Source organism: Nannospalax galili, unplaced genomic scaffold (assembly GCF_000622305.1).
Source record: "Nannospalax galili isolate Female #2095 unplaced genomic scaffold, S.galili_v1.0 scaffold667, whole genome shotgun sequence".
Lineage (NCBI taxonomy): Eukaryota > Metazoa > Chordata > Mammalia > Rodentia > Spalacidae > Nannospalax > Nannospalax galili.
In genome coordinates, this window is record NW_008358387.1 from 4,966,692 (window position 1) to 4,992,294 (window position 25,603).

The window sequence follows — 25,603 nt, forward strand, 5'->3', positions numbered from 1 at the left end:
TTCCTGGGAAGATCTGTCTTTCCATCACGGACTCACGGATCCCAGCTTTAGCCGCCCTCACACTCTCCCGCGAGATCCAGCGGCCGGTGGATTTCACATCTTGAGGAAAGTGCACGGGTGAAATTAGGGCAGGACACGGCTGGGCAAAGCCTCATCAGCAGAGAGCCATGGAAGACGCAGGGAAGCAGTGCAGGAGCAGATACCCACGCACCCCACACCTGGCGCCCAGCCCCATAGGGAAGGTCATAGGCCTTATGGGAACTTACTATTGTTTTGCTAAATAATCATGATGTCAAACTCCCCTCTAAATATTTACATTTATATCCACAGATTAGTACTTTCAATCTTGGTCAGAAACTTCTTTTTGAAGTGGACAACAGTTAATGCAGAGGAGAGACACGTAACTATCAAACTGATGAAAATAAGTGACTGTGAGTGCTCAGACATAAATGAGAAATTTATGTCACTCAATGCCTCCAAGACTATAAGAGCTGGAGAATGGGGAGGAGTGCTGTGAAATGCTGTCTTCTGACATGACGTGCTCTTACACTCATGATTTCACAGTAGTTATGGTTAACTGCACAAGATCTACCCAAAATCATGTCATCCAAAATTTCCACATAGATGGGCTCCTTATTGAGGAATTAGTAATTGATAGCTCCAGGGACAAGCATTTTTCTTTGTGCTTGTGGCCACTGGCAGATTTCCCATGATCCAGCGGATCAGCAGGACTAATTGAACTCAGTGAGTTATCAAAAGAAAAGTAGACATGCAGTTGGGAAGGGAATGTGTTGGGGAAGGTTCAGAGGGAGGTATAAGCAGGGAGAGAGGATGGGTTTGACCTGTGGGTGGAGCTGCCAGTCTCTTCAAGGAAGGGATCATCTTTCAGATGAGACTTTTATATCCTTTTCCTATTCTGGGGACCTATTTAGTCTTTTGTCCTGCATCACCCCTCTTGTTCATGTGTGTTTTTCAGCTGTCCTACCAATATCTTTGTGGTGTCCAATGCCCTTCCAAACTCTCTATCTTTGGAATAGAGGCTACTCTCTCTCATCCTGACTCTTCTCACTAACCATATCATACGAAGCCTGCTTCTAATCCACCATCTTAAACGAGAAGAGTCAAGTCTCCTTTTTAAGGCCACATGATATACCACTGCATGTATATACCACATTTTGTTTATCTACTCATATACAGGTAAACACCCTATTTATTCCACATTTGACTTTGCTTTTCAGAATATATGTAAAAATATCAATTTTAGTCATAATTGTCATTTCTTTGATACTTAGCCATAAAGGGAATAACTAGAGAGATACATAATTGATTCAAGAATTTTATAGAATGTGTTTTGATCATATTCAGGTCTTTTCCCCTCCCCCTCTCTCCTATATTACTAAACTCCCAATTTCATGTTCTCTGTTATTATTTGTCTTTTGTTACTTACCTATTGAGAGTCTTTCTCTAGTGCTCTTGGGTCTGGGCCTATTCCTTGGGCTATGTTCAACCTACCAGGTATCACATCAGTAGGGAAAACTGACTCTCCCTCTCTCAGCATCTACCAATTGCTGGTTGTTTAGTTAGGGCTGAAACTTCCTGCCCACCTCTCCCATCCATTCTAGACCATTTGGCTTGGGTTTGCTCACGTTTTGTGCATGATGTCATAAGCACTATAGTTCATATATGCAACTACCCTGTGGTGTCCAGACAACATAGTTTCCTTGTATTTACCACCACTGGTTCCTACAGTCTTTCTACTCCTCTTCCAAAATGATCCCTAAGATTTGAAGGAGAGGATGTGATCTAGGTGTCCCATTTAGGGCTGACAACTCCAGTCTCTTTTCTCTGCATCTTGATCATTGCTGGGTTTTTGTGTTAATTGCCATCTGCTGCAAGAACCTTCTGAGGTGAGAGCTGAGAGATGCACTAATCTATGGATGTAACAATATATTATTAAGAGTCAGTTTAATATTATGCCTATTTAGCAGAATGATAGTAGTAGGTTCTCCCTATGACCTGTGACCTGATAACATCAGGTATAGGCTCCCTATAGTGAAGCAGGCTTAAATCCAATTAGAGGGTGGTTGGCGACTTTACACTGTGGTGGTTGGCCACTATTGTACCAATGGGCATATTTTGCCAAACTACTTATTATTATAGCTCGCTGCATTCATAGCTGGGTAAGGCTGATGATTATCTTTTCTGCCAATAACTGATGAGCACCTTCTGGTACTATGAAAGCTAGTCCACAGAGATGAAGCTTCAAGGTTAGTACCAGCTTGATTCCTCCTTGTTTTTTCTGCACCTCAGTGTCCCAGCCAACAAGGTCTTCCCATCAAGTTTTGGCAGGTAACCAAGTACAAGAGCAATAGCCAGTATTGTTTGAGTTTTTACATTTTGAAGAATTATTTACAGCAGTCCTACCATTTCACATTATAACCAACATATCACAAACACTATGTTCTCCATGTTCTTGCCAACACTTGTTATTTTCAGCTTTGGTTTTTGACAAGTATCCTAATCTGTATGAGTGGTACCTCATTGTAGGTTTGATTTATTTATTTATTTATTATTTGTTTATTCATTTATTCTGCCTTATTCTTGAGTCTGATTTTTTTTTGACTAGTTGTAGTCAATAAAATATTAGCAAAATGATTCAAGATTTATCTTGGACAAAAGTATATCTGTGATGGTTTGAATGAGAATGTCTCCCATAGGCTCCAAGTAGCTGAGCATTTTGTCCCCAGTTGGTGCTGCTGTTTTGGGAGGTCTTAAAAGGTGTAGCCATACTGGAGGAAGCATGTCACTGGGGGCAGACTTATAGAGTTCTTAAGCCTTGCCAGATGTCCAGATGTCCTCTGCTTCCTGTGCCTACTCGAAGATGTGAGAATTTAGTTTTTGCTCCTACTCCAGCCACCTCTGACTTGATGCCTTCCTGCCATAATGGACTCTATTTTACCTGAAACTATATTACAGCAACAGAAAAGTGACTAAGACACTAACTGGTACCAGGAGTCAGGTGTTGGTTGTGAAAAATCTGAGCAGGGGCATGTGAGGTTTTGAGGAACTGTGGAAGACTTCGGAAGGTTGGACTAGAATAGCTTAACAGACCATTCTAGTAGGTGCCTGGAAGAAAGTAGTACTGAAAACAATGTAGTTCCAGAGGAAAATAAGGACATTAAGAAGCAATCAGGATATTTGGCAAAGAGCCTGGCTGGAGTCTGCCCACAGTCCAAAAGCTTGCTTGGGGTTAAATTGAAAAGCAATGAACTAATTTCTTTGGTGGAGGATATTTCAAGATAGCCTAATATAGAAATGGTGGTGAGGCTATTAACGGTGAATAGTGTACAGATCAATAGTGAAAAAGAGCAAATAGGGCAGAAATACAAAATGTACAGGATGGATTGAAAAGAACCTTCCCTATTTCTCAGCTGGCCCCAAGACCCAATTGCACTCAAACACCGCTATGGACTTAAGGCCGTAACCCAGACTTATGAGAGCTAACCTCCTTAAACCCACTCACTCACCATATAACACTCCCATTCTTCCGGTACTCAAGTCTGACGGCTCTTACCGTCTGGTCCAGGATTTCCGGCTTATTAATTCAGCAGTTTTCCCCATTCGCCAGTCGTCCCAACCCCTAAACCCTTCTCTCTCATATCCCCTCCTCTACCACCCACTTTACTGTCTTAGACCTTAAAGATGCTTTTTTCTCAATACCCTTACACCCCGACTCTCACAACCTCTTTGCATTCACCTGAGAGGACCCTGACACTGGGATGGCTTCCTAAATAACTTGTAATATCCTGCCCTAGGGGTTTTGAGATAGTCCTCACCTCTTTGGACAAACTCTAGGCCAGGATTTAACCTCCATAGACCTTAACCCCTACACCATCTTACAATATGTAGATGACCTACTTCTTTGCTCGCCATCTCTCTCAGTCTCTAAGGCTCACACAATCAAACTCCTTAATTTTCTAGGGGACAAGGGATATAGGGTATCTTCAGCTAAGGCAGAGCTATCTCTCCCTCGAGTCAAGTACTTGGGATTCATTCTCACATGTACATCCTGCCGTAACTATAGATAGAACAAATTACTGAAAGTCTTTAAAGCCCCCCACAACCAATGAGGAAATTCTGCCTTTCCTAGGCATTGCAGGGTACCTGTGCACCTGGATTCCTAACTTTGCCCTCTTGGCAAAGCCGCTCTATGAAGCTTCCAAGGGGAACTCCCCTGAGTCTGTTGAGTAGTTAGGGCCTGTTATAGCAGCCTTCCACAACTATAAGCACTCTTAAAGTCATTGGCTTTAGCTCTCCCCAATCTAAAATGTCCATTCCTCCTCTATACAACCGAGAATAAGGGCCAGGCATTAGGAGTTTGGGGACAGATGAGGAGTCCAACTTTTGCCCCAATAGCTTATCTCTCTAAATACCTTGATACCACCATCCAGGGCTGGCAACCCTGTCTCTGTGCTCTGGCTGCTACCACTCTCCTGTCTCCAGAGGGACTTAAGCTCACTTTGGGTCAGCCCATCTCCATTCTTTCCCCCACCAGCTTAAGGATTTACTAACCCACACATCTCTTGCCAATCTAGCTTCCTCTAACCTACAACTCTTCCATGTCATGTTTCTTGAAAACCCCTCACTCCTCTTAGTTCAACTCTCACCTGAACAGGGTCTCACAGGGCAGGATATGCTATAGTGTCTCTCACAGGTGTCATCGAGTCAGGACCCCTACCACTTGGAACCATGTCACAAAAAACCAAACTTGTGACACTCACCAGGGCCCTAATTTTAGCCAAGGACAACCTCTTCCGTAGTTCAACTCTCACCTGAACAGGGTCCCACAGGGCAGGATATGCTATAGTGTCTCTCACAGGTGTGTCATCGAGTCAGGACCCCTACCACTTGGAACCATGTCACAAAAAACCAAACTTGTGACACTCACCAGGGCCCTAATTTTAGCCAAGGACAACCTCTTCCTCCAGCATTCCTCCTCTCTACATGACTATTTACCTGCTTTCACCCTTCTAAGGAAACTACTCAGAGAACATGCTGACCGGATTATTCCCCAGGCTTCTAAAGGCCAAACTGACCACCCATTTCAACCAGGAGATCACACTTACCTGTGGGTTCACACCCAACAGAAAGGAGTGAATTGGAACCCTAATAAACATTAGGAAGATTAATGTTGGAGCCAAGGCAGGTGCAGAAGAAGAAGATCCCTTTGATAAGGAAATTAAAGTGATTTAGGAGAGACCTAGAGATTCATACTTAAACAATGGAGAGAGTGCCTCCAGGGCAAGACCACACCCAGGTATGCCTCCAACTTTTGAAAGCAAAATGCTGGGATTTTCTACTCCTAGAAAATCACAGTAGAGAAAAGTTTCAACAGTGGATGAAGCAGGCCACAGACCACTCCAAACTTGCAACCAAACTTGGCAGTGTCATTCACCTGGTGCTGACTTTAGAGGCATGAAAAATGCAAGATGGAAAAAGTCATTGGTTCTTTTCTGTGGTTTCAGAGAGCCACCAAGGCCAGGCAGCACACAGCAGGATCATTCCTGCATAGAGAAGGCCCTGATAGGTCATTGTGTGAAGCTGTGAAGGTGAAGTCTGGTTGTGAGTGGAGACCCTTACAATTGATACTGCCCTGAGTCTCAAACGAGACCTTGGACTGCGGACTTCTGAGATTGGTAAAGACTACAGGAACTTTTAAGGTTGGACTAAATGCATCTTAAATTTTATAAGCTGATGAGCCTATGGGGGCCAGGGAGTGGAATGTGATGGTTTGAATGAGAATGTCCCCCATAGGCTCCAAGTATTTGAGCACTTTGTCCCCAGTTGGTTCTGCTGTTTGGGGAGATCTTGAAAGGTGTGACCATGCTGGGGGAAGCAGGTCACTGGGGGCAGGCTTACAGAGTTCTTAGACCTTGCCAGATGTCCAGTTGCTCTTTGCTTCCTGTGACTGCAGCTACTGTAGTCGCCTCTGCCACCATGCCTCCCCACCATGATGCACTCTAATTCCCTTAGAACTGTAAGCTAAATAAACACTTCCTTTTATAAGTTCCCTTGGTCATGGTGTTTCTATCACAGCAAAGGAAAGTGATTAAGACAGTACCTTTTCTCTTGCCCTCTGCCAAAGTCAAGGGCAGACACTCTCAGGCTTGTTTATTGTCCTAATAAATGTCACCTGTCAACTTGATATCTTCTAGACCTGGGAGAAGGGAATCTCAATGGAAGAATTTCCAAATCAGAACGTCATGTCGGTATGTTTTGGGAGGCATTTTCTTGATTGCTAATTTGTATAGAAGGGCCCAGCCAGCTTTGGGATGGTATATCCCTAGGCATGTGGGTCTAGGCAGCATCAGAAGGCTAGCTGAACATGATCCAGGGTGTGAGACAGTATCATTCTTCATGGTTTCTGCTTCAGCTCCTGTTTTAGTTCCTGCCATGATTTCCCTCAGTGATAGATCATGAGCAGGAGGTATGAATGGAGTAAAACTTTTCCTCTCCAAATTGGTTTTTGTCACAGTGTTTTATCACAGCAACAGAAAGAATACTAGAACACCTGTTGAAGAAAAGGATTGGAATGGGGCAGAGCCAACTTGTTGAAGTCATCACAGATGAACGTGTTGGTTACTTTTCTTTTCACTGTGACAAACATTGGACAGAAACAACTTAAAGAAATAAGGCTTTATTTTGACTCATCAGTTCAGAATTCAGTGTGTGCTGGATAGCTTTAGTGTCAACCTGACAAACCTGGGTCGAGGGAGCCTCAATTGGGGAATTGCCTCTATTGGACTGGCCTGTGGCCATGTCTGTGGGGCATCTTCTTGATTGTTGACTGATGTGGGAGGGCCCAGCCCACTGTGGGTGGTGCCACCCCTGGGCAGGTGGGCCTGTGTTGCATAAGAAAGCAGGCTGAGCAGGGGCCAGGAGAGCAAGTCAGTAAGCAGTGTTCCTCCATGGCCTGTGCTCCAGCTCCTGCTTCCAGGTTCCTGCCCTGAGTTCCTACCTTGGGCTCCCTGACAAACTGCGACCTGGGAGATGTAAGACAAATAAACCCTTTCCTCCCCAAGTTGGTAGTGGTCAGAGTGTTTGTCACAGCAAAGAAGAAACAAACTAAGACACAGTTCATGGTCACCTGAGGGCAAAATCTTGGACAGAGCAACATGGTGGTGAAAACCTGTGGCAGACAAGAACTGCTGCTTCATGGTGTTGTGACAGGCTGTGAGTAGAAAAACAATTCTTGAATCTAGTGGACTAGGATCCAGGAACTTGATAGCCACCAAAGACACTCTGAGTCCTCAAATGAATTGTCTCACAATTGCAAAGAATGACCAGCAAGAACAATAGAAGAAGTCTACACAAGCAAAATTTACCACACTGATTCTCATTGCAGAAGGACAAGTGAGCCCAGCTAGATCAGCAAACCAGAGACAAATGAACCAAGTCCAGATTTAAAAAATAAAAATAAAAAAGGAGCTAGAGACTCAAGGTTAAATAAATGGTAATTTTTCATTTGTTTGGATAAATAATATACAATATAAAATATTTGAGAACAAAAGAGAAAATAATTGTGTAAAAACCCTATCTGAAATAATAACTCAAAGTAAAGTCATCAAATTAAGAATGTGCCCAAAAGAAAGATTGATTTGTTCAGTATTGTTCAATTATAGGAGTCTGGGGCTATGGGGAAGTAGACCAATAAAATTAGTATATATAAACTAAATTCTGAATTTTTAAGAAAATAGTCTGCTTTTCTATTCACTCTGTCAAACCATGGACTGTGTTTTTAGCTCTAGAAATCTTCTAAAAATCCACTTGCTGAGCAAGCAAAAATCTAGAGTATTTGTTTATACAAATGTCAGCTCTGAAAGGCCACAAATCTAAGCATGACAGTCTTTTTTAAATTTCAATTATTTTTATTTATTTCTGTGTGTGAGTGGCTGCTCATCTGTATGTGCACCATGTATGTGCAGGTGTCTGCAGAGGCTGGAAGTAGGTGTTGGATACCCTGGGGTTGCAGGTGGTTGTGAGTTACCACATGGATGCTCAGGACTATACCCAGCTCCTCTTCAAGAGCAGCCAGTGTTCACAACCAAACATCTCTCCAGCCCCATCATGGTATTCTTATGTCTCCACAGTCACCATTTCACTTCTGCCACACTCTTAGTGACTACAATCATTTTACATGCCTGAGTTCTGTTTTGACCCAGGCCTCCCAGAAACCTATATATTTCCTACCTTTAATGACCAACATTTGAGCGAGAAATTTTGATCTAGAATTGTAGCTTCCACTTTGCACTGTATTCCTTGGAAATGCAACTATTTTTTTAGAAGAAGCATTTCATTACAGCTTTAACATACTCAATAAGTTTTCAGAGCAAAGATACATCTCTTTCAAGAGTGGCTATAAAATTTTTAGGTTCACAATTGAATTAATACAGTTATACAATATTGAACTCAGTGTAAGCCCTGTAAGACATAAAACTGAATGAGGTTTTTAACCTTTAAAAAAGAGTTCCATTTCATTTTAGAATATATTGTTCCTTGCAGAAAGACTTTTGGCACCCAAGTATGGAAATGTACCTTTTATGGAAAAAAAAAAAACAACAAAGCTTGACTTGAATACAGCTAGTATAATATAGCTAGTCTGCTACTGAAGACACCATTATCCGGTGATGAAAACACAGATCCCAAGACTTTAAACACAGTACTAGAAATCATCATGAGGAAACCTCCCTCTGGTCTCCTTCTCAACGTGGCATTGGACAGCTTCCTCACAGTTGTCATTATCATTATTATTTTCATTACTCAAGAAATGAGGCGTATAACACACTCAAGTTGAAGCCAAGGAAACCCAATGCCAAGTTTTGTGCTGTGATCAACTTGAAATGACTTTCTGTTTTCTCCTGACTGAGAGAGATTCACACCTTAAGGCAAAATGCTACTGATCAATGTGCTGTTAAAAAAATAATTCTCGTGCAAGTCTTTTCTGATATAACTTATCATTTCATTTTTAATAGCATTATTTTCATAAATAGATATTCTTTCCCAGCAATATTATAGCATATAATACTGCAGGGTATTCCCTAAGTGCATTTAATTGTGGTAAGCATGCCAAAGTGATGCTTTGTTTCAAAGGGAGGGGGGTGGAAACATTATTCTAAAAGAATAAAATTTGTCAAGTATCATCTGAAAGATAATCTCCAGTTATTATGATTTATGTCATGAAAAATATACTATTTTTTACATTTAAAAAAGAAATCAAAGGGGCTAGAGAGATGGCTCAGCAGTTAAGAGCACAGACTGCTCTTGCAGAGGACCCTGGTTTGAATTCCAGTACACATATGGTGGCTAACACTCATTTGTAAATCCAATTCCAGGGGATCTGACACCCTCTTCTGACCTCCATGGGCATTGCACAACACAGGTGCACTTACATCCATTCAGACAATACACTCTTACACATAAAATAAAAAATAAGTAAAATGTTTTAAAAAAAGGAAATCTGGGATAAGTGAGATTGGTTGCTCAGTGCTTGCTGCCAAGTCTGACCACCTGAGTTCAATCCGAAGGCCCACAGGATAGAAGGAGAGAAGCAATTTCTGCAAATTGTCCTCTGACCTTCACATTCACTCCCCACACAAACAAATAAACAAATATTTATTTTTTAAAAAAGGAAAGAATTCTGCTTATATGTGATTCATCTTGGTTTTAAAACAAGAATTTCTTACTGACTAGGACTACAGGCCACCAGAAAGACCATGAGTAGAATTTAGGACATTCGAGTGTTTGAATAATAAAATTACTTAATTTTCTCTCCCCACTGAACTATAGCTAATGTAGTTTTTCCTTCAAATATAAATGTAGGCAACAAACTGTAACAAATTCAGCAGAATCTGTGGCACTGTTTTAAAAAAAAACAAGATATTTTCATGTTATATTAATGTTTTACACGTAGCTCAAAGTATTTATGTTCAGTACTATTTAATTTGCAGTATCAGCTAACAAGAGATCCTATTCATTAAATGTGTTGAAAAATAACTGCATATGAGTATAAAATTTGTTTTTCTTTCTTTATTTTGAGATGCTAGATAGGTTGATCAGGCTCCAGCAGATGAACTCATACCAAGGGACATCTGGGGACACAAATTTGACTTAATAGGCCTTTACATATATGAAAGAATGCATGAAATTTGGTGGGGGGAGGCTTATAGGTGTATAGATAGGAGAGGGGGTCTAAATGTAATTAAAATTTGTTATATGAAATGCACAAAAACAAGAAAAATATATATTGGGGAAAAAAACTGGCTAGCCATGTCAGAAAAATAGAAAACCTGAAAACATTACAAAAAGAGAGACTTGTATTTAAGCATATGTTTTCCTTGCTCCTAGGGCTTTAATAAGATTATTCAGGAAAAGTATATAGATTTCACCACATGCTGAAGAGACCCACAGTACAAATACTCTCAATAGTCTCTGCTCCCTAAAATATACTCACTAGCAAAAAAATTCTTACGGAGTTTCTTTAGACAAAAATAGCTTCCCATTTAGGAAAATGAAATCTCCCACTGAACTAGAGTCCCTCATTCTGCATGTTGCTGAAGTTCTTCAGAATCCCCCTGTACAGTGAGATGTTTTCCCTCCTAAACAAGGTCTCTGATGAAAGGGTAAGAAGCTAGTAAGTGTGTTAATATCTAGTGTCGTCTTTGAAAATCACTGTGTGTGAAGAGTAGATTTAGGGTACAGCACCACAATTTATTACAGCAAATTCTCAGATGTGAGTCAGAGAAGAAACTGTCTATAGTTGGGGCCTGTAAAGCCAAATTTCTCCACTTACCTTTGCTTACAAAAACTCTAGAAATGGTTAAGTTCAGAAATGCACACAAGTGGTCTACATTTTACAGGTAAATCCCTAAATTTCAGTAGAACAAGATATCATTCCTGTTGGTTAGGAAAAACATGAGAATGAATAATTATAGATAATAGAAGTTTATTATTCAGAGCTTTTTTAGAACTTCAGAGCTTGGTACAGGCTTCATCTGTGCCTGTGTTCTTACGTGGCAGAAGGGCAAAGGGAAGAGCTTGTTCCTGCAAGCTCTTTTATAAGGGCAGTAATCTCCTTCATGGCCTGATTACCTCCCAAGGACACTACCTCTTAATATCGCTACCTTAAAGAATTAAATTTAACCATGAGTTTGGGAGGAACATCTGCAGTTAAGCCATAGCACTAGAGAGATAGTCTGCTCTTTTGCTGAATTAGAACTTATATCACAACAGTTTTCTTCATCTTACCTATGAAGAGACTCACTGAAGCTTATGTATCTGAACAGGTATCCAAATGCTTCCTAGAGCTCAGGTTACTTCAGTCTTATTTAGCTGATCCTATTCTATGCCCTTCTTAATAGATTTGGGTATTGAATTAACAGATATTTATTTCTAGTGGGTATATAAGTGAAATGCCTCATACAATAGCAAACAAGTCAGCCAAGTTTATTTTTGCTATGCCTTCCTCCCTAATCTAGGATACCCAAGTGATGGGGCAAGAGGAAATTTGTAAGGCAAATTTTAGGTCAAAATGGAATAAGTTAACAAAAGTCTTTCCACATTTCTCTGCCAACCTTAGGGAAATGTACTCACTGAGGAACATATTTGAAATGGGTACACGTGTTCAGACACATCATGAATTTTTGTATTTAACTTTCTTTAATCTCAAAACAGGAACACAGAGAACCCACCTCCATTTCTCAAGTGCATTTGACATGGGGGATAAGATGGCTGACCAGTTGGAATGTGTACAGTTATTATTACGTGGCTAGTGCTAAAGTAAGTTTAGAACTGAAATTCTGAGCAGTGATTCAAATCCTCAGAAACAAGGGTTAAATTAAGCCTTGACATCAAAGATGTAAGAGCAGAAGGGCTCTTCCCAAATGAATTACTATAAAGGAAATCAGAGCTTAGGACACAGGACTGAGTAAAATGAGGACTGTTGTCCTTTGTCAAGGTACAGACGTTCAATTTTTTTTTTAGAACTGAGAAATTTCAATAGTAGAAACCATGCTCTCTGAAGAGGGAGGGAGTCACACATATGTAAATGCACTCATTGTCGGTAACATGTGAGGAATACACTATGATTCCATGTGGCCTTTTCTGCTCACAACACCCCTCACTGTGAAGTTTTACATGCATGCAAGACCACCATGTGGGAAAGAAAAGCATGTGTTACATAAACACAAACATTTTAACAGGCAGACACATAAATAGTAACCCTTTGTGAATAACAACCCTTTGAGAAATAATAATCAATATACCTGACTTCTACAAGAAAAAATTTTACTTGGCTCTTTTGCAGAATTTCTATTCTTACACTCCCCAAATACCATTTCGCTGCCAAATCACATTTTTCTAAAAAGCTTTTGGACTATTTAAATGAGGTTACACTTAAAACTACTTTCAAGGTCAGAGGACAATTTCTCTGATTTTGGCAAGCTTACCACCATTTGTTCAATCAACTCACTGATGATCTCAAAGTCAGTCTGGTAATAAGGAAAGAAGGTTACATAGCATCCTTCTATGTGGCAAGCATCTAATTCCACCAGTTCTCTGAGAAAGCCAAAGTTTGATGGAGTACAAGCCCCAATGGGGGATGTGGGTTAAAAAATTGAACAAAAATGTTAGGGTTGACTAAATCCAAAGTAGTTCCCATGCAACGCAATAGAGTATTGGGGTCACAGAAGACCAAGGCCGGAGCTGGGACTGACAGCCTCTATATTTTGCACCTTGCTTACTTGCTATACCCAGCCTTGAAGGCCTTTTAAGCATTTGGATATTTTCAGAGACATTTGATGTTAGGATGTGTAGCATATGGGAAGGCAGTATTTGATAGCTGGGCTTACAGAACAACTAAATTAGAACTACCTGCAAAGCCTAAAATATTGTGGGGTTTATAGTGTATCCTCTACTTTTTTATCTTTTTAAAAATCTTTTGTGTATGCTGTGTATGCTGTGTGCCATGTGTGTGTGTGTGTGTGTGTATGCAGGCATACTTGTGCCCCCATGTATATGTGGAGGTGAAATAATATCCTTGGATGTTGGTTCAGGGAGTCGGTCCTTGTCCCAGTGTCTCCTTTGTTTGCCACTGCATATGTCAGGCTTTCTGGCCAAGGAGCTGCCAAGGATTTTCCTAACTCAGTTTCCCTGTAGGAATGATGGGCTCACAGACACATGCTACTGTGTAGTTTTCCATGGGTTCTAAGAATTCCTACTCTGATCCTCATGCTTGCATGGCAAGTACTTTACTCCCTGAGTCATCTCCCTACTCTTATATCCTTGACTTACTGGAGTAAGTACTGAGACAGGGACTCCTGATCTCTGTATTTTTCTTCCCTTTTTAATGGATTTTTTTTATGAATTTCATACAATATATTCTGATCATACTTAAATCCTCTATGTATACCCCTCACTAGTCCTCCTGCCAAACTTCATATACTCCATTAGAAATATAATAAGACCTCTAGATTCTACTTTGTGTCCCCAAGTGTCTTTTGGTGTGGATATACCCACTGGATCCTGGATAACCCATCAAGAGTCACACCCTTAAAAGAGATGGAATCCCCCTCTCAGCAGTCATCAGTTTCCAATAATTCCTTAGGTAGGGTTGGGGTTTCTGACCTACTTACCCATGTCTATTCTGGAATTTTGTCTGGCTTGAGCTTGCATAGTTTGTGTGCCTGCTGTTACCATTGCTGTGAGTCGATATGAGTAACTTCCCTGAGCCTTTGGAGACAGAAGTTTGGTATAGGTGCCCTATTCAGGGAAAACTACTCTGCAGTCTCTTATTCTCTACACATTGGCCAGTTTGTGGTCTCTGTGTTAATCGCCATCTGTTACATAGGGCGCTTCTCTGGTGAGAGTTGAAAGATGCACTAATCTATGAGTATAGCAGTAAGTTATTAGGAGTCAGTTTAATATATTACCTATTTAGCAGAATAATAGTATTAAACTTTCCCCTGTACCTGTGGGCTGTCTAGTTACATGCTCCTAGACCTGATATGGACTCGGTCTTATGAAGCAGCTCTTAAATACAATTAGAAAAATACCATAATATCTGTACCACCTATTGCACCCAACTTTGTATCTTTTCAGGTCAATTGTTGTTGAAGCACACAGGATTCATAGCTGGGGAGATGTATCTATATTTTAACATACATTTTGCTGATGCTGACACATTTCCAAGTAGATTGCCAAGGGCTTGCTCCAAACAGAGATGCTGATCAATAGATGAATAGATTTAAATCAGGAGGCAGTAAGTATTGCCTTAGGCAATTGTTTGGGTGTTACATTGTATTCTTTTAGTAAAAGAGAAGCAAGATGGAAAGAGGAATCATGTCTTCATGTGGATTTACTTATTCATGGAACACATTTCTTTCCTAACATAGAATATATCACAAAACCTCAGACACTTCATGTAGAAAATTATGTTTTAAATGTAATACATTAAGTAGTAAATCTGCTTTGAAATACTATTTGATGGTGTCTAACAGAAAATATGGCTATTTTCAGGGCTTAAGAGATGGCTCAACAGTTATGAGCACTACCTACTCTTGCAGAGGATCTGGCCTAGATTACTAGCACCCACCTGGCGGCTAACAACCATCTGTAACTCCAGTTCCAGGGGATCCAATGACCTCTTCAGACCTCTGTGAGCTTTGCATAAAAATAAGTGACAATACTGTTCCCTAACTTTTCAGAATTTACAATTCTTTATTTCTTATCTCCAATATTTTACCATGCTGCTCCCCAAATCTACCAAATTAGTGGACTGCATACTGATACTTTGAGTGCTTTAAAGGATATATCCTTAGAACAGGAATGCCAAGTGGGAAGTGGTCTTGCCATTCCACAGAAAGAGAGGAGTTGTGGGAATACCCTGTAGGATGAACGTGTTCTGTTCTGACTCAGCCCAAGCAAACAAACTACATTTGTTTTAGGAAGCTGGAGTGATGGTAAGGACTTGTCTATGGTGATGCCTTAAATTTGTATCTTTCAGGTTGGTATACTTCTGCTGTGAAAGAATGTTTTGGTTTTTCATTCTTGAATTCAGCATTGTTTTCTATGCAATGACAACTCTCTTGGGCCCAGCAAAGCCTCACTTGATAGTCTCTGTTATTCCATTTATTACAGTAATGATTGTGGTATGAAGACATATTTGGTGGTAACAAAGCCACATAATCGGCTCAATAGCTAAAATGGCAGAAGAAAATGGCCCACAGAGGCGCCGTTTTTGAGGAAATATGGCTGCAAAATGTTCAGCAAGGGAAAAAAAGATTGTTTTTGTGCGTTAACTGAACATCGATCATAGTACTCTAGGGGATTGTCAGATGGGGTTTTGGAATATGAGGCTTCTCTGTAGGTGCCAAAAAGCTTTTTGCAGTCTTCTATGCACAAAAGCTCACTTTAAAGGTGACAGAGTTGATGGAAGGCTGAATATTCAGGTCCAAGTCTCAGAGATTTGACTCTGTCCCCACAGGTAAAAGGAGAAAACAAATAAGGTTCTCAGCATCTGCACTGATAAAACGAAGTGGCTAACTCAATGACTGTAAGCCTCAAATAACACATATATTAGACTTGTATCGTCCAGAAATAAGCAGATAGTGCAAGGCATGTCACTAAAATAGTTCTCTGTTTATTTTAGGATATTCCTTTTGAACTCCATTCCGCCCCGATTTGAATTACTATTATTGCATTTTATATCGCCACACGTTCATGAGATCAGTTTCCTCCAAGCCTTACTGGAATACTGGAGGAGAGGTCATCCTTCTGAATTCAATCTGAAGCTTCTAATTGACGGCAAAACAGGTACAATAAGAAATACCCTCTATAACCTGGGCCATTATATTCATTTATCTACCATACAAACAGAAGTCAAGCTCTCGGGAGGCATTCCTGAACTTCTTTGTTACGCTCGTCATTTTTGTCCTTTTTTCCCTTTCTCTGTCTCATTTATGCACCACAGTACATCATTTTGACCTTAGGCACCTTTATCTTGCCATTGGATTATTCCCTGGGAAATGTAGCAAACATACAGATTCCTTGCCTTTGTTATAAAAGACTTCAACAGTCTGCATTGGGCTTATGATCCCTCATCTTCCCAATCTCCAGTGGGTGACTTTGTTAAAGATAGCAAGGACCACGTTTAGAACACACCACTGAGACATCGTCTAATTACTTCAACTTACGGAGACTGTCAAGACTTTTTTCTCAGCCTTTATTTTTTAAGATAACGTTTGTACCTCTAGGTAAATTGTACATAAAGATGTCTTCTTTCGTGCAGTACAGTAAAGCCAAATTTCCTTCCAACAGTAGAATCTTCCATTGTCCTCTATTTTCCTCTCCTTCATCCTCCTGCTCCAGGTGAGTTCACATAAGCTAAGTGTCCAGCTACTGAGATGCACTTGTCAGATCTTAAACACAGCTTGAGACTAAAAAGCTAAAGACTCAAAGTCTAGTACAATTCACTGCTTCTCTAAGAAACTTTCCAGGAAAAAAATCTTAATAAGGCCTCCCACAAAGTAAAATGAAAATCATTTTGGCTATCATCTCCTCCAGCTTTAATTGGACAATAAACATTAGAGGGGAATTTAATGAAAACTAAGCGCCTGTATTTTAGAAGATAATGTTACCATATAAGACAGCCCTTAGTCTGCAAAAGAGCAATGTACATTTCCAATTTCTTCAGGGGAAAGGTTTATTACCAAAAGCCCTGGACAGAGCAGCTAGACTTTCTTGTTACTAGAAGGTATTCCATTCGAGTCCCTACTCTCAGTTGAGAAATATGAGCAAGCCACTCACTCCTTGCATCACTGTGGTGCTGAAGTTCTCTAACCTCTTATTAACTGCACTTCACTGGATCCTTTGGCACACTCTTCACCTAAATCCACCAAATTATGTGTGTACACAGTCAAAAGAACTTCTGATGAATTAGGTAAAACAGAGCACAATAAAATATATTCAAATAGTCATTCCCTGATATAAGCATTCATCATGAAGAATAAAATACGAGTTTGTTCAGTAGATCCCTTAAATCCTGTAATAAAGATTACTGTCTTCACAAGTGCTTTTCACACTGATCCTGGTTCTCCTACCTTTCTTTATTTATTTTTAAAAATTTTTTAGATCGTGTGTATGAGTGTATTGCTTGCACATAGGTAAGTACACCCATGTCGTGCAATGCTTGCGAAGGTCAGAAAAGCATGTCAGATCCCCTGGAAAAGCATCTAGACTGGAGTTACGGATAGTTGTTAACCACCGTGTGGGTGCTAGGAATTGAATCTGGGTCCTCTGCAAGAGCAGTCAGTGCTCTTAATCACTGAGTCATCTCTCTAGCCCCTTTTCTTTATATTTTAACTGGGCGCTAGCAACAGCTGTTTTTATATAACAAATGAGATGTCCATAGAAATGTCCTTTTAAAAGCATGGTAATGGTTGGAATGCCTGTACTACCTAGGAGTTCTGCATCATTGCATGATAGAGATATTTCTTTCCACTGGCTGCTCTTGCAGAGGACCTGGGTTCAAGTCCTAGTACCCACGTGGTGGCTAACAACCATCCATAACTTCAATTCCAGGGATTCAATGCCCTATTCTGATCTTCACAGGTATTGTACAATATGAATGCACTAACATACATATAGGCAATACACTCATACACATAAAATAAAAATTAACAAAATATTTTTGGCTGCAGAGATTGCTCAGTGGTTAAGAACACTGGTTGTTCTTGCAGAAGACCCAGGTTTGAATCTCAGCACCCACAATGGCAGCTAACAACTTTCCAAAACTCCAGTTCCAGGGGATCTGACAGCCTCTTCTGTCCTCTGTGAGCCTTGCACTACATAGATGCACTTACCTACACACAGGCCACACACACATACACATAAAATAAAAATAATAAATAAAAATAATTTTAATTAATAAAATATTTTAAAAGTGAAGAATCACAAGCATTCATACAGTCACACAGAGAGAAAAGCTCTTCACAAATAGACAGGGAACCCAGAAACCAAAAAATCCAAAGGTTTAGACCTTTTAAGTATTTTTGGTGGCATGTGGCAGGTCACTCTCCCCTAACTTTGGAATGGTCAATTTAAACAAAGAAGAGAGAGCTGATAGGCTACAGCTCCAAGCTGAAGTAGGTCCAGGACTGGCTTTGGTCTTATCTACATTAGTCTGAGCCTAAAGGGGGAAAAACCAGGTCTTTGTCTCAGATGATGAAGAAGCAGGGAGTGTGCCATCTTTATTACTCATCAGTGGCCCTGTCAGCTTACCAGATATTTAGTCCCTTACAAGAGGGCATTGGATTCCCTGGGGCTGGAGTTACAGACACTTGTTCACCACCTGACATAGGTACTGGGAACAGAAGTCGGGTCCTCTGCAAGAAATAGCACACACTTTTAACTACTGAACCATCTCTCCAGCCCCTGTAGGATTCTTTTATGGCATCTGGATAATAAAAATTACTGATATGGTTTTTGGTTTTGTCTTATGATTTATTGTTGTGAAAAAGACTTTTCCTGGGGAGACAACACCCACATCTATTCATGTCAGAAAGGGAATCCAAGACAGACCAAAGTAATAATTGTACTGACATCCAACTTGGTGAACCAATGAATTTGTACTGAGGTTACCACCAAGAATATGGGTGAGGGGTTACTTATGGGAGCAGAGAGAACTCAAAAGCAGCTCCATCACTGAAAAGCCCACCCCAACAGGGGTGACCACTCACAAAAGCTGCAGCCCTGGAGCCCCTGCATAGCTAGCAGGCAGCTGGACTGTCAAAGAACCTCCTTTCTACAGTTCAGCTGATCAGTGTCCTCCCACATCACTTGTCTACTCGTTCATACTGCTGGGAAGGTCTAGAATCATCCATGTTTGTTTTCTCAGTCATATGAGTTTTTGTTTACCTCCTGAATCTTATGAGACTTTCTTTTCCCCCTGGAGAGGAAGTTTCAATTTGGAGGAAACTGCTTAACATCTATATAGTATTTTTTCATAAATATAACAACTTTTATTATAGCTAATGTTAGTCATTTTATCTTTTATAATGAGTTGGAGGGGCATTGTCTGAGAGTATAATACTGATAATTTTCTCTAAAATATAAAGATATATTTCATCTATCACCAGGATCTGATATTGAGGGGGGTAAAGGACTTGATTCCACACCTTTCTGCATTAACATATGTCCAAGAATCTTTTTACTTCTATATTTACCCTTTCTTCAGTTATCTGCATAGCACTGCTTTATATACTAAGTTTTTGGGAGACTGGAGAGATGGCTCAACAGTTAAGAGCAAATACTCTTCTTTCAGTTCCCAACACCCACATCAGGTAGCTTACAATTGCCTGTAATTGCAGTACCCAGGTTTTGTTGCCCTCTGCAGACTGCTGAGGGCACTGCACTCATCAGCACAGACCCACATTCAGACACCCACAGAGACACATAGTTAAAAATAAAAATAAAATATAGTCTTAGTCATGCATATATATGGACTTATGGACCTATTCATGTATTTCTTTTATTGTTGTTGTTTACTTGCTTGTCTTGAAAACAGTCTCACTATGTAGCGCTAACTGGCCTAGAACTCACTAAGTAGATGAGGCTGGCCTGGAACTCATAGACATCTGCTTGCCTCTGCCTCCCCAGTGCTCGAATCAGAGGTATATGCTCCCACACGCAGCACTATGGGTATATTTCTTGTCTAACAGTCCATGACTTGCTTTTCTGTCAGTAACAGCTTGCTTTGTACCTTCCACTGCCTTGGCCTAGAAGTCATGAACCACAGCTCTGCACATGGTCCATATTATTCTCTATTCTGGTCTTTGCTCAGAGGGCTTTCATGAAACTTTTAACCCAAACTATCCCTCAACATTCCATTGCTTACCCTTAGACTTACACAATTTTGTTTTTCATCATTACTTTATATTTAACTGTATTTGTCCCTTCTATCAAATAATAGAATATATAGTCATGGCATGTATAGTCTAGTTAAAGGGCCTTTGTCTGAGAGATCACGAACCTTGTCTCCAGGGTCAAGTTAACCAACTAGGAAAAGTCAGAGAAGTCACTCTGAACAATAAAACCAGTCATTTAAAAATTATGGTGTTGGGGGTGGAGAGAAGGCTCAGTGGATAAGAACACTGACTTTTCTTGCAGAAGACCTGGGTTCAAATCCCAGCACCCACATAGCAGCTAACAACTGTCCATAACTCCAGTTCCAGGGGATCCGACAGCCTCTTCTGTCCTCCTCAGACATTGTATCACATGAGTGCACTTACCTACATGCAGGCAATTACATGCATACACATACAATAAAAATAATAATAATTAATAATAATAGTAATAATAATAATAAACCATGGTGTTTGGCTGCTTTAAAGTTTTACAATCCAAGGCCAACAAAATGATTCAGTGGACAAAGGTGCTTGTTGCCAAGCTTGAGGACCTGAGTTCAATCCCTGGGACCCATATGGTAAAAGGAAAGAATCAACTCCTTCAGGTTGTTTGATCTCTACACATGTGCCACACAAAATACATGTAGTTACAAAGCAAAGTTTGCAATTCAATAGAAGGTGAAATTTCAGAGGACCTTTATGAATATGTATGACATTTTTCTTCCTTGGCATCTAAAATAGTATGTGTGCTTTTTCCACATCCCTATCTGTGTGCTTCAAGTCTGTGATTTTATAATGAATATCTAGTTTCAAATATGAAGCACTTATATAGAGAGAAAACAAAGAGGAAAAACTACTTTTTTCCCCTCAAAGCCAAAAAGACTTAGCCCAATGTTCCTATCGGGAAACTCGTATATTACCTGATGCAGTTCATGATTTCAAAGGGGTGATATACTGAGAAGATACATTTTTCTTTCCTCATTTGACCTAACAATCCCCAGGAAGGGTCACTCCTGTGGTGACAGCCACTGGCAAATATGACAGTACCATCAGCAATTAAAGCATCTCGTCTTCCTGACAGTCAGTGCCCATTTTATTCTAGATGTGTAATTTGGCCTCTTTCTGTCACATATCTCGTCTTTGGATGGCAGTTTGTGGAAACACACACTGTTGCTTGATTTTCCTCATACCACAGCAAGTTTCAGTCCACTGATATCCTAGCCACATGGTGCTAATTACTCTGCATTTTACAGTACTCAAATAAAAGCACTGTCCACAGGCCAGTGAGACACAGACCAGGTTAACAGCACTTTGCAAGGGATGTGGGTAGCAAACCCATCCATATAAAAACAGTGTGTTCCCAATGTATTACGGTAATGTAGGCCAGATTCACACAGAGAAGAAGCATGAGGAAAGGAGCTCAAACTCCCGTTTCTGTTTCCCACCAGCCACCGGGTGTCAAGTATTGCATTAAGTTGATCTCACTTGATCCTGAAACAAAACATCCACCATTAAAATGAGGAAAAGGAGTCTTGGAAAAGTGGAATAAGTTTACCAACACTACTCTGGATTTAAATGAAACATTCAACAAACTCAGGTAGTCACAGAAGTCAAGCAGGCAAAACAAATGAATTAACCAGGCATAGCACTTGCATATTAAATAGAATAAATGTTCTTGGCCTCAACAGTGAAGGGTGAAATGTCCTCGCCACAGAAGCCAAGCAGGCAAAACAAATGAATTAACCAGGCATAGCACTTGTATATTAAATAGAATAAATGTTCTTGGCCTCAACAGTGAAGGGTGAAATGTCCTCTTTTTCCTTAAAATGTCCTGACTCTAGATCAATTCTTCATTCTCTTATTGTTATTCATTTCTTTACTATAAAACAAAACTCAGTGATGTGAAATAAATGATTAGAAGTTTTAAAATGTGGTGACCATAGAGAAGTTCTGAGCAAGTGCAAAAGGCATGTCACAGCTATCTGCAGCAGGCATGGACCTCCAGCAAATAGCTCGGTGTGTTCCCATAGAGCCATGACCCGAGGTGGTGATACAAGTCTGGATTTCTACATGAAATCTTCCAGTTTTTAATAACTGACCCAAACATGGTAAAAACACAGTGCACAGATTTAAAACACACACACACACACACACACACACACACACACACACACTTATTGCCCACTGCTTGTCCAAGACTTAATGAGTAAATGTGAAGACATATAGTGGTGTACACCATTGTGTCAAAAGTACATGTGCCACGTACTAACTGTGCATTTGGTTTAGTATCTCTAATCCTAAGTCTCCTTCCTTATAAAAGACAAAAATTTTAATAGACGCGCTAAGATTACTAGAGATAATGTTCTTAAAACACTTGGCATACCGCAAGTGATCAATAAATACTTGCTAATATTTATGCTAAATAAATGAGTCAGTGCTTAAAGTGACTTACAGTCTGAGCTTCTCTACTCCATTACCATTCCTTAGACAAACTACAGAGTCCTCAGTGTTGTAAGGCTCTCTTCTAGTTTTGCTCCATCATCTATATGGTCATAATTAAGCTGCTAAACTCCCCTAGGTTAGCACCCTTAGAAATTATACAGTAGTAATTTTTATTTCGCCCCTTCCTATCTCCCTTTTTCAGATGGCAAAGTCCGCGGCCTACTTACTAAGATACTCTGGAAATTCTCGCTTTCACTCTCACTCTTGCTCTCTACACACACACACACACACACACACACACACACACACACACACACACCTCCCTAAACACTGCCATTTAAGATCTCCAGCGTACCAGTCCTGTTGGGTTTTTCTCTCAAATTCCATTAAAATTGTCCTCAGTGGAGCCAGTGAGATTGCCCAGTGGGTAAAGCATTTACTCTGCAAGTTGAAGAACCTGAGGTCAATCCCCAGAACCTACATAAAGATGAAAGGACAGATCTCACTCCACAAAGTTGTCCTCTGACCTCCAGACATACATGCATAGGCATCATTCTCATAATAGTAAGAAATAAAATTTGGGCTAGAGAAATAGCTCAGTGGTTCAGTGCACTTTCTCTTCTTCCAAAAACTAGGGTTTTTAGCACCCACATTGCAGCTAACAACCATCTATAATTCTAGTTCCAGGGAATCCAGCACCCTCTTCTGGCCTCTGTGGGCATTACTCACATACAAGCAGGTAAAACATTCATACACATAAAATAAATTAAAAAAAAATAAATAAAATTTCGAAAATAAATAAAAATTTAAAAATTGTCCTTGCATTTCCTTTTGAGTCCTCCTTTAAATTATTTCATCTATGAGATTAAGAACCTGAAAAGGGGACTCTGTGCTCAAAACTGGAATGTAACAGCAATTGGCTTCCCTGGGAGTCTTATTTATTAGATGTTCAAATGAAGATCAATGACTAGAAAAGTGACCAAGGAGGGTTTCGTGGAGGAAAACACAAACCATGTCCACCAACACTGGTACTTCATTCAGTATTCTCAGAGAATGAGAATTGGTAGGATCCACAAAGAAGTATGTGAAAAAGGACTTGTAAGGAGAATTGGCTTCCTTGAATATGGAGGTTGGGAAGTCCCACGGTAGATCTTCTGCAAGCTAGGAATCAAGAAGGTCAGTGACTGACTTTGAGTTTGCGGTCAAAGGCCTGAGAACCAGGGGGCTACTGATGCGATTTGTGGAGTCTGAAGACCAAAGAAGACAGTTCTAATATCCCAGGACTAGAGAGGGGAATGGATGGAATTCATCCTGCCTCAGTCTTTGCCTTATCCAGGTATCTGGCTGCCTGCATGGTACCTGCTCACGCTGAGAACGGAACTTCTCCACCTAGTCCACTCACTTACATTGTGACTGGGATCCTTTGTTGAAGCCCTGGTGGCAGAAGAGATATTCTAAAGAGAAACCCGGTGTGCCCTTCTCTTCAATATCTGACTGTCACTTTTTTCCAGTTGCAGAATTAACATGTTTAATAGGGATGCAAGAGGCAGGAGCCGAAACTGACCTCCAAAGAAAAGATGCAAAATCCTTCCTTCCTCACCCTCCACCTATTGAAGGAATAGACAAAGAATTCTGCTAAGTCCAAATCTCACCAAAGTCTGAGATCTTTTTTCTTCTCAAAAGTAGGGGACACTGAACACTCCAGTTTCCTGAGCCCAGACTTGAATACCGAACTCTGTTTGTAACAGAACTGTCTACCTGGAGTCCAGGTTCCTTTACTTCAATGAGAGAACCAATTAGTTTATCTCACTGTAAAATTAACATCGGCTCTAGCCCTTGTCTCATGACTTTCTATAAACTGTAAGAAGGCCACAGACACGGATAAGAAATTAGATAGTCCAGTCCATGTCTTACTTTCTCTTCCTGTTGCTGTGATAAAATACCCTGACAAAGGCAACGTAAGGGAGAGAGGCTTTGTTCATCTCACAGTTTCGTACTACATGATGGTCACAGGTCATCAGGTCAGGGAAGTCACAGCCACAGGAGTTTCAGAAAACTGGTTACATCAACAGTCAAGAGTAGAAAATAATGAGTTAAGGCATGCTAGAGTTTAGCTCACTTTATCTACTTATACAGTCAAGAATGCCCCAGCAAGAGAATGGTGCCATTACACTGGACAGGGCTTCCCACATCAATTAAGGTAATCAGGATAAGCCCACGTAGACTTACTTAGAGAAGCACCTCCCAGGTGATTCTAGATTGTGTTGAGTTGACAGTTAAAACTAATCTTCACAGTTCCCTACCTAATTTAGCCAACTTGTAAATAAATCCATTTTCATTTATCAATCTGTTTCCTAATTTATATTAAAAATACAGGGAAGCTAAGGAGTGACTTATGGACCTAAGTTCTTGAAAATAGCAGATCAATCTTCTCTGGAAATAAAGTCACAGTCGTTCTAATCAAATGCCAAGCTGTCTGGTTTTCCTTCTAGCAGAACAGGGTGGGCTTAGTGCCTAGTAAAGCACTGAAAATAAATAAATGATCAGTTGTCCTAATAGCCCTTAATCCAGTCCAATTGAAATACAAAATCAACTACACAAGTCTACTCCTTTGCATCCTAACACCCATACCCACCTCTCCAACCAAAGATAATCTGCAAAGACAGATAACAATGAAGTCATAGTTCCACCTCAAGTGACACAACAATGCGGAGTGAAACTAAAAACACTAATCCCTTCCCCAGAGGAGGAACGCTCTTCAGGGCTGTACATTCCTCTCCGGCCTTCATAATTTAAAAGTATTATGGAAATTCAGCATAACCCATTACAAATATAGATTCAATTTTGAAATTTTGTTTGTTTAGAAGATTGATAAGCAGCATAACCATAAGCAACAAATTGTGTTTTCTTATGGTGACTGTATTAATGGTCAGTGATATTTTCGCATTAAATGACACTGTTGCTCTTCATTACAAAGCAAAGTATTCTTTAGCAGCCTCAATTCCTAAAACATAAGAAAAAGAAGAAAAATTATGGATCAGTTGACACATATGTTTTGACAAATAATAGTCCCTGAAGAACATAAATTTCACTTGTTACATGTTGAAATTATTTGTAATTTAAACTCATGCTTTGTGTATATATTTCAATTTTCTTTCAGTAGCTTACAGCCAATTTACAAGACAAAATTCAGCCTCTTCAGA